Source organism: Pongo pygmaeus, chromosome 6 (genome assembly GCF_028885625.2).
Source record: "Pongo pygmaeus isolate AG05252 chromosome 6, NHGRI_mPonPyg2-v2.0_pri, whole genome shotgun sequence".
Taxonomy (NCBI): Eukaryota; Metazoa; Chordata; class Mammalia; order Primates; family Hominidae; genus Pongo; species Pongo pygmaeus.
The window spans coordinates 124,243,887-124,255,243 of record NC_072379.2 but is presented as its reverse complement, the minus strand read 5'-3'; the positions used below and the strand labels follow the sequence as shown (position 1 = coordinate 124,255,243).

Genomic DNA, 11,357 nt, shown 5'->3' with positions numbered 1-11,357 from the left:
TATCATAATAGTTTATTTTCCTCTGAGAAAACTTCAGTTACCAGATATTTGCACATCCGCATGTATGTGTTTTTGTTTTGTTGACAAATAAATGCTATGCATATTTTTTTATTTTTTCCACTTAAAATACACTTCGAATACCTTCACATAGTAGCAAATACATCTTTATTTCAGTTTTATTGAGGCTTACATAATAATTCATGGTAGAAATATATCTATAATGGACACAGGTTGTTTGTATATTTTGCTATTGAGACTGATAGCTTAAGAAGCATTTATAATCTATACATAGACATCAAAGTACATATTTAGAATCAATTGCTACTTGAGTAGTTAAAATTTTGCCAAATTGCCTTTCAAAGAATTTGTATCTGTACATTCCCAAGGAGATATGTAAGAATGCTTATTTTTTAGATCCTAATAAACCCTGTGACTTAAATATATTTTTTTAAGTGTACAATCTGATGAGAAGAACGTGAATACCAGTTAACCCTTAAATGGAACTTACTATGTGCAAGAAACTATATACTATTTGTGCTTGTACATGCATCTGTGTAAATTTGTGTATGTACATATCTCTATACATATATACACAGATACGTACATAATATAAATTTATATACATTTACGGAGAGAGAGTTAAACAGATGTCTCAAATTTGTTAATTTAATATGCATTATTTATGCATCTTGATTACTGCCATTTGAAAATATCTACAAACACATACCACATATATACACATTCCAAAGGAATACGTATGCATATATAGTACCATATAAACAGAATGTTTTTAATAATTCACAAGAAGTTCTTCATTTCCACGAGGAAGGGGATTTGGCAGAAGGTATTACACTTTTGAAATTGATTTTTTTATATTTGCAGATTTTATTTCTGTAATCAATCAAAAAAGCTATTTGAAAACGTAGAAAGAGGAAGAGGAGATTAAAGAAAAAGAAATGGGAGTGATTACACTCAAAAGGATTAGTCTCAGCTAGGGATAGTGGTAATTTTTTTCAAGTCTTCAATAAACAGATAATAATTGGTCTATTTATTTACTTTTAGGTTTTTTTATTTAATTTCAACTTTTATTTTAGATACAGAGGATACCTATGCAGATTTGTTACATGGGAATATAGTGTGATGCTGAGGTTTAGAGTGTGGATACTGTTACCCAGGTAGTGAGCATAGTGCCGGCCTGATAGGTGGGTTTTTAAATTTTTTTAACCTCCTCCTCCCTCCACTTTCTAGTAGTCTACAGTGTTTATTTTCCCCATATTTATGTCCATGTGTGCTCAGCATTTAGCTCCCACTTATAAGTGAGAACACGTGGTCTTTGCTTTTCCATTCCTGCATTGATTTGCTTAGGATTATGGCCTCCAGGCCTATCCATGTTGCTGTAAAGGACATTATTTCATTTTTTTTTATAGCTGCATAGTAGTCCATGGTGCATATGTAAATTGATCTATTGAAATGCTTTTAGAGCATGCAGAGAGAACTACAGATTCAAAATTATTTTCTTTTAATTAGCAAGTAGTAATAGTAAAACAAACATAATATAAGAACTAAAAATTATTGATCATCTTTATTTAAGAATGTTGAGGAAACAGTTCTAACAGTGACACCATTTTCTGTCTAATTTTGAATACTTTCTTCCACTAAAAATGTCTGTTATTCTAATGCCCCTACTTCGTTAGACCCACTGCATTTTAATTCTCACTTTTACACATAAATTTAGGGATTTAACAATGAAGTAAGAATTGTGAACAAAAAAGATCTGGCTAATTTTTGCTGCTTTTATTCTAGTGCTGAAGACAGAATTAAGGCAAATAATTTAAGGGCATACATTTTATGAGATGGTTAGTACAAAACGATGTATTATTCATAGTGATTAGGAAGGTTTTTCCTGAGGATGCTTTGTTTGAGCTGTAACTTGAATTTTGCGTGTAATTTACTAAGCAGAAATCAGAAGTAGAAGTGAAATAAGAAAGTATTCCAGATTAAAAAATAATAATAATTCAAGAAAAGAAGTGGCACACTGGAAGAAGTAAATGAAACCAGTATGACTGAATCACAGCGAGTGAGTGTGAGGGGTAGCATGAGACTACTCTGAAGAGTTAGACAAGGGCTTCATTAAGGAAAACGTTGTCAACCGTATCATGAAATTTGAACTTTATCTTTAAGAAAGTTGCTTTATCCTACAAACACATATTGTTAAGTTGTGCCAGGAATGTTTCTAGATTCTGGAGTTTCATTGACGAACAAAACAGAAAAAAAAAAAAAAAAGAAATCCTTACCTTCATGAAGTTTACATTCTACTGTATTTTGCGCGTAGTTCAACCTTAAGTGTGGAATTAACATCTGCAGGATGAATCTGACTGAATGAAGCACTGATATACACAGACCAAGCACAAATTCCCCAAAACCCAACAGTCAACAGTAGATTACACCAGATGTCCTACACATGGCTTCACCCAGATATGTGTTCTTCCCTTTCCTCTTATCTTATATTTGATCAAATTACATTAACTTACTTAGTGACCACTTTTATTAGGAAGCATTTCTTGTAGTGAAATGTTTCTTGATTTTAGCTTTCCAAGACACAGGCACAAACCAGGTGATTTTTTGGGGGTGGGGGTGAGGGGGGGACAGAGTCTTGCTCTGTCCCCCAGGCTGGAGTGCAGTGGCACGATCTGGGCTCACTGCAGGCTCTGCCTCCCGGATTCACGCCATTCTCCTGCCTCAGCCTCCCAAGTAGCTGGGACTACAGGCACCCGCCACCATGCCGAATAGTTTTTTTTCTTAATTTGAGAGAAAGTGGTAAATTAACTCTAGGCAATACTGGAGAAAGTAATGAAAGACCAAAACAAATAATTTTAAGTTGTGTCAAAATCCAATATTTGCTCCCTTGCTATCACTGGCTCAGGCTTTCTACTGTCCTATGTAGTTTTAAAAGAAAGAATTTGACTTATAAAAGTGGTATAGTTGAGACGGTCTGCAGTGAATGATGGGAAGACGTGGAATAGTTAAGGCACAAATAAATATACATACTGACCTCTTGGGTGTCATACAGTAAGTTCTTTACAAAGACTAGTAAAAAGTGAAGGAAATAACAGAATATAGTAAAGGAGAAAGGAAGCAAATTTTTTGCATCCCTACCATTGTACAGACATTTGAGACATATGCTCATTTTTACACATCACTTTCTTGGATCTTTGCAATACCCTGACACTCCGACCCCTACATTAGAGGAATTAATTACAAGGTCATAGAGATAGACAAAGTCTTTGAATCCACATCTGTTTAATTTCAAAGACTTGAGCTCATGGGATACTGTGAAGTAAATAATATTTGAAAGCCTTTTGTTCCCTGGACATATGTTCAAGTTGTACTTTTACCATATCAATAGAAATTTTTCTAATGAAATTAATATTAACTTTTATTAAAGATAATACTGACATATTACTTCTATTTTTACAAAGAGTACTAAATCCCATTTTTTAGACATATAAGTAGGTTACTATGCGAAAAAGTAAAATGTATTCTACTTTTTGAAAAAAAGTGAAATATGTTCTGTATAAGGAAGACAATATCTTCTTAAGATTTAATTCATATTGCAGACTACTATATATTCATCATCTACTTATTGAAAAAGCCAAGCATGCACTAGGGTATATTTATGTATAATAAGGTTTGAGATATTAGATTTGAATGGAAAGTTTATCGCTATATTTATCTTTTTTGGATTTTCTTTAATATATGTTGCATAAGAATATTCATGGTAAGTGATATATCTTTTTTAAAAAAACAATGAGCTGTTTTACAATTTAGTCAAAGAAATATTTAAGAAGTAGAAACATGTAAACATACAGAAAGGTCATATGAAGGGATGGAATGGGTACTATTTCCCAACATTTTTCTTTTTTTTCTCTTGAATTATTTTTCATTAATCTGTCTTGTCTCCCGTTGTCTTCTATAGATCTAGGATAAAGATTGTATGTGGGATGGGTGAAGGAGGAGGTTAAGTTGTGCCAAAATCCAATATTTGCTGCCTTGCTATCGCAGGTTTTCTTCTGCCCTATGTATGGCAATAATCAATGATTAATACCTGTCCCTTAATCAATGATTAATGCTTCTTAGATAGAAAAGATGGCAAAATAATAGGGTATCAATGGGACAAGTATAAAGTGATACTAAGGAGAGTTCACATAGAATCTGCCAGACCATATACATTCCAAAGATTAGAAAACTGCTCTCCTTGAAGAATGATCATCAGTCAGTTGAGATGTATTATTAGCACAAGGATTTTTAAAAACTAGATTGATGTAGATTTTGTAAGAAAATAACTGGAGTTTCTAGATCTGTTTAATTTTTAGCTCTGTTACATAAAAACTATTTTAGAGGGTATGAAACAGCTGAAGACTCAGCTTCCTCATTTGAAAGCTGTGGACAATGTCTGCCTTCATAGAATGCTATAGGTATTAAAATAGAAAGTATAAAATGATCCCTTAGTGCACTAACAGACAAATGGCTAGAATATGATAAAAGCTCCTCTCTTTCCTTTGTGTGCATACTCTATGAGTGACTGGAATTGGTAGTATTATAGAACATATTACCATAGACATTTTCAACTTTAACTTTATACCTTTTATCATAATTTTATAAGAATTGCTATTTCATATGAAAATATATATAGTTGGATTAATTGCCCTACCCAAACCGAAAAAGCCAGGCTTAAATATATATATATGTATATATATATATATATATATATAGCTTTACAACTTGGACCCAGTAGAATGGCTCCCGCAAAGAAGGGTGGCCAGAAGAAAAAGGGCCATTCTGCCATCAACGAGGTGGTGACCCGAGAATACACCATCAATATTCACAAGTGTGTTCACGGAGTGGGCTTCAAGAAGTGTGCCCCTGGGGAACTCAGAGATTCTGCAATTTGCCATGAAGGAGATGGGAACTCCAGATGTGCGCATTGATACCAGGCACAACAAAGCGGTCTGGGCCAAAGGAATAAGGAATGACCCATACCATATCCGTGTGTGGTTGTCCAGAAAACGTAATGAGGATGAAAATTCACCAAGTAAGCTCTATAACTTGGTTACCTATGTACCTGTTACCACTTTCAAAAATCTACAGACAGTCAGTGTGGATGAGAACTAATCGCTAATCATCAAATACATCAAATAAAGTTACAAAATTGCAAAAAAAAAAAAAAAATTTAACCCAAAAAGTCAACTAAAAGTTACCATGATTTATTTTATTAAATATAATAAAAAAAGTTTTGTCATATTTCAAGAATCTTAAATGACATGGGAAAAGGTTCATGACATAATTATAAAAATTAGTATATATAACTACATAAAATATTATCCCAATGTAATAGATAGTAAGCAAATACAGAATATATCATATCTGATTAGAAGGAAATGCACTTTAATATAACGATACCTATTTTCAGATGATCAGATGATAGGTATTTTTTTATTTTGTGTAATGTGTATGTAAGCCTGTGTGTGTATGTGTGTAAGAAAGAGGAAAAAAATATGTCTTCTCTAGGAATATTAGCTTGAAAATAGGAAATTTCCAATACCTGATCATTTCTGGTCAGTTTTATAAATACATAAAAGTAATTTCATCTGAATTTCAGTTAAATTCCCAATTAGGTAATTATAAAATATGTTAATTTTGAACAGTGTCATATCTGTAATGTTGTGCAGTTACTTGATTTTGATTTTTTCAATATGTGCCTTCAAGATTTTAGGTCCAATATAATAAATTAAAAGACAGGCTGGGCGTGGTGGCTCACGCCTGTTATCCCAGCGCTTTGGGAGGCCGAGGCGGGTGGATCACGAGGTCAAGAGTTCAAGATCAGCCTGGCCAAGATGGTGAAACCCCATCTCTACTAAAACTACAAAAAATTAGCCGGGTGTGGTGGTGTGCGCCTGTAGTCCCAGTGAGAGGTGACAACGTGCTAGCAGCCCTGGCTCGTTCTTGGCACTTCCTCGGCCTTGGCATCTGCTCTGGCCACGCTTGAGGAGCCCTTCAGCCTGCTGCTGCACTGTGAACCCCCTCACTGGGGCTGGCCAAGGCTGGAGCCTGGCTCCCTCTGCTCGCGGGGAGGTGTGGAGGGAGAGGCAACAGCAGGAGCCAGCTCCCTCTGGGCTGCGGGAGTGCCCGGGCTGGGTACCACAAAGTCCCACAGTGGGTGCCAGTGAGAGGTGAAGCCAGCTGGGCTTCTGGGACAGGTGGGGACTTGGAGAACTTTTCTGTCTAGCTAAAGGATTGTAAATGCACCAATGAGTGCTCTGTGTCTAGCTAATCTAGTGGGGTCTTGCAGAACTTTCTGTCTAGCTAAAGGATTGTAAATGTACCAATCAGCACTCTGTGTCTAGCTAAGAGTTTAAAAACGGACCAATCAGCTGTCTGCAAAATGGACCAATCAGCAGCATGTGGGTGGGGCTGGATAAGGGAATAAAAGTAGGCCACCGGAGCCAGCAGCAGCAACCTGCTCTGGTCTCTTTCCATGCTGTGGAATCTTTGTTCTTTCACACTTTGCAATAAATCTTGCTGCTGTTCACTCTTTGGGTCTGGGCAGCCTTTATGAGCTGTAACACTCACCGGCAAGGTCTGCAGCTTCACTCCTGAGGCCAGCTAGACCACGAACCCACTTAGAGAGATGAACAACTCTGGACGAGGAAAGAACAGCTCCAGATGTGCCACCTTAAGAGCTGTAACACTCACCACGAAGATCTGCAGCTTCACTCCTGAAGCCAGCAAGACCATGAACCCACCAGAGAGGAAGAAACTCCAAACACGGCTGAACATCAGAAGGAACAAACTCCGGACACACCATCTTTAAGAACTGTAACACTCACCGCGAGGGTCCGCGGCTTCATTCTTGAAGTCAGTGAGACCAAGAACCCACCAATTCTGGACACACCAGCTACTCGGGAGGCTGAGGCAGAGAATTGCTTGAATCAGAGAGGCAGAGGTTGCAGTGAGCCAAGATCGTGCCACTGCACTCCAGCCTAGGAGATAGAGCGGAACTCTGTCTCCAAAAAAAAAAGAATGAGCACCATTAAAAAAAATTTAAGAAAAATAATTGAAATTCCTTCATTCTCTCTACAAAGTCTCTAGAGTGAATCAAGCTTTTAAACATCTTGTTCACATTTGTTTTCTAGAAAATGAAATGAAGACATGGGTTGTTAAATAGATTTCTCCTAACAGCCAGTTATGAAAATCTCTAGGACCAGAATCACTGTTTTATTTTTTTTGAGATGGAGTCCTGCTCTATCGCCCAGGCTGGAGTGCCACGGCACGATCTCTGCTCACTGCACGCTTTGCCTCCCGGGTTCATGCCTCAGCCTCCTGAGTAGCTGGAACTACAGGCACCCCCCACCACGCCCAGCTAATTTTTTGTATTTTTAGTAAAGACGGGGTTTCACCGTGTTAGTCAGGATGATCTGGATCTCCTGACCTAGTGATCCGCCTGCCTCGGCCTCCCAAAGTGCTGGGATTACAGGCGTGAGCCACTGTGCCCAGCCACACATTTCAAAAATTAATTTCTGTAATACAATAATCTTACCTTCAAAGAGTATGTAACTTCAGATACATTGTTTATTCAAATTTAACATCATAATTTACATTCTAGAATTTATTGTTCCAAAAATTACATATTATATGTTTCCCCTTAAGAACACTTTGTATATTTTTAGCATAGTTAATTTGGGTAACAGAAAAATTGACTTAAACATATGTTACAGTATAATTGACTTTTCCCATAAATATAATTGCTTTGCTTATACTGGAAAATATACCAAAGCTCATCATAAAGAGCTTTGCAAATAAAGAGCTTCACTGTAAATTTTAGTTTGAATTGGCTTGAGTGTTTTGAGTATAAAGACAAATCAGAGTTTTGATCTCTGCTGCATGTATACAAAATTTAATAATGGTAAGAATTATTTATTACCTAAGTATTCCAATACCCATTCTAATGTATAGAGAATCACTTATAAAAATTAGCTATGATAAACCCAGTTTAGAGTTTCCACTAAAAAATGTGAAACAGAAATGTTTTTATTATTTCTCTTTTCAAGGCTTAGAACAGGAACTCAAAACAAATATAAGAAATAAGGAAATAATATGATCATCAAAATCTGTAAATGACCATATCCCAAACCACAAAATGTAGAAATCATTTGGAAAATACACTGAAATTTGAATCAAATTGAAGAACATCCCCAAGCTTTAATACATTCTTCTCTACATTTCTTAGCGGTATTCAGCTTTCCCTAGGATAAAAGCAACAGTCTAGAAAAAGCATAACAATGCTTGCACTGATGAAGTGACAAGGCTTTGTGGGGGGGGGGGGGTCGCAGAAAAGTGGGAATCTGTCCATATTCTGTCCATATTCTGTATCTGTCCATATTCATTTTGCTGTTTGACAGTGAAAGCAGAACTAAAATAAAAGCACTGAGTGTTATCATCTTCATTTGCTGGGATGTATCCTCGTACTTGAAATGAAGCTTCCAAAGGCCAGGGAGGAGTTCTACTGCTGATCAGAATTAGCTGAAGAGAGAGAGATAAACTAAATCAGAGGTTTCTGACACGAGAGGAAATCCTGTTCACCGTAAAAAATGAAGAGAAATATACTTCTAGGGTTGAGGAGAGAATGTGGTAAACTGGGTGCAAACACATGAGAGAACACTGCTTCTGATGTGCAATAGCCAAGTTCCACACATAGACCACACTTTCCTATCCTTCCAAGACTATTCTTGAGCAGGTAGCTGTCCCTGATTGAGTTGCCTCAAATCAAGATACATAGTGATCAGTAAAAAACCAGCAAGAGAACAATTGATAGATGATGAATAAATATAATAATTATGATATGAAATTTCAAATATATGACTCTCAACACTCTAGTCCTAAGCATAATGCAAAATCTGGAAATCAACCAGTGGAATACCAGTTTGAGGTGGATAAATTTAAAGAACTTTAAGCAATTACCTAGGTGAAGTAAAGTGGAAAGGTGGAATATTAAGAAAACATAAACACAATAACCAGGATGAAGGAGTGAGAAATAACTGAAGAATAGCAATACTAAAAAGTATCTTTCATCTTCTAAAATTAAAGGATGTCATTTTCCAAAACAAAATATGCTGCTGCCTGTTCACTGTGCTTTGAATACTTTTAAATATATTTGCATGTCTTTTAATCTGGTTCCAATCTACTTTTACTTCATTCCCTTTCAACATATCTTATTTGTCAACTTGTTTAATTACATGCTGTGAACTTTTGTGGCTCTTTATTTTCTTCATATTGGTCTTTCTGTCACTCTATTTAAAAGATCCTTCTTCAAAGTATTTTTGATGTTGCTGATATTCTGTAAGAACCAAGTCAAATGTCACTTTCTCTGTGAAATTTTCCTTCATAAGGCAAAAGTAACCACTTTTTCACTAGTTTGTTAAAATTTCTCTCAAAATATATGGTACATCTCTCCTTCAGGTAAATGTTTATTGAAGTCCTTTATATATTTTTAAAATTATGTTTTTTGTTTTTTGCTATTGAGTTGTAGGGGCTTCTTATATATTTTGACTATTAATCCTTCATCAGATTTATGGTTTGCAAATTTTTTCCCTTCCTTAGGTTGCCTTTTCACTTTATTTATTATTTTCCATGCTGTGCAGAAATCCTTTAGTTGTATATAGCTCTACTTGTCTATTTTTGCTTTTGTTGCTTTTATTTTTGGTGACATATCCAAAAAATCATTGCCAAGACCCATGTTATGAGCATTTGCCCCTGTTTTCTTCTAGGAGTTTTACAATATCAGGTCTTATTGTAGGTTTATTGAGATGATTTTTGACTATGTCTGTGTAAGATAGAGATCCAATTACATTATTTTGCATGTGGATATCCAGTTTTGCTAATGTCACTTATTAAATAGATTATCCTTTCATCATTGTGTATTTTTGGCACCATTTTTGAAGATCAGTGGACTGAGTAGTCATGGGTTTATTTTTGGAATTTGTATTATGTTCCATTGGTCTATATGTTTGTATTTATGCCAGTACCATCATATTTTAGATACTGTAGCTTTGTAATATATTTTGAAATCAGGAAGTATGATGCTTCCAGCTTTGTTCTTTTTTCTCAAGATCACTTTACATCTTCTGGTTATTGTGTGTGTGTGTGTAGGTTTCAATTCATAGATCATTTTTTCTATATCTGTAAAAAATGCCATTGGGATTTGGAAGGAAATAGCAGTGAATCTGTAGATCACTTTGGGCAGTATGGACATTTTTACAATATTCAATGAGATTATTTTCTTAATTTCCTTTTTTGATCATTTGCTGTTAGTATACACAAACACAACTAATATTTGTATGTTGATTTCCTATTCTGTAAATTCACTGAATTCGTTGCTTATTTCTAACAGTTTTTTAGTGGAGGGTTTATAGTTTTTTTACATATGATTTTGCAAAGAAGCCTTACAAATGGTCACCCTATATATATATATGAAAAGATGCTCAACATCACTAATCATGAGAGAAATGCAAATTAAAACCACAATTCTATATCATCTCACACCTATTAGGATGGATTCCATAACAACCAAAAGATAACAAGTGTTGGCAAGGATATACAGAAACTAGAACCCTTGTACACTCGTAGACTAGAAACGCCACTCTTGTAGTGGAATGTAAAAAGGTGCAGCCAGTATGAAAACCATAAGGAGGTTTCTCAAAAAATTAAAAATACACTAATCATATAATGTAGTAATCTCACATCTGGATATCTATCCAAATAAATTAAAGTCTTGAATAGATATCTGCACTCTCGTGTTCACTGCAGCATTATTCACACTATCCAAGACATAAAAACAACCCAAATGTTCACCAATAGATGAATAATTTTTAAAATATGGCAAGTACATTCAATGGAATATTATTTAGCCTATAAAAGGAAGAAAATTCTGCTATAATACAACAATATAGATGAACCTGGGTGACATTATGCTAAGTGAAAAAAGCCACTCACAGAAGTGTCTTTCTGTGCATAGTACATGATTTCACTTAAATGAGGTATCTAAAATAGTCAAACTCATAGAAGCAGGGAATAGAATGGTGGTTGCCAGGGTATGGTGGGACGGGGACATGGGAAGTTGTTTCTCAATGGATATAAAGTTCCATTTATACAAGATGAATAAATTCAAGATATCTGCCATATAACATAGCACATACAGTTAACAATACAGTATTGTGCACTTTTAAAAATTTGTTAAGAGGCCAAGCCAAGATATGAAATCAACCTAAGTGCCCACTGATAGATGAACAGAAGAAATGTGT

The 11,357-nt window shown here is 35.3% G+C and overlaps 1 pseudogene; it reads left to right on the top strand.

Moving 5' to 3' along the window:
- Nucleotides 1-4,787: 4,787 nt before the first annotated feature.
- Nucleotides 4,788-5,218, top strand: LOC129041153 (large ribosomal subunit protein eL31-like; annotated as a pseudogene).
- The last annotated feature ends 6,139 nt before the right edge of the window (nucleotides 5,219-11,357 follow it).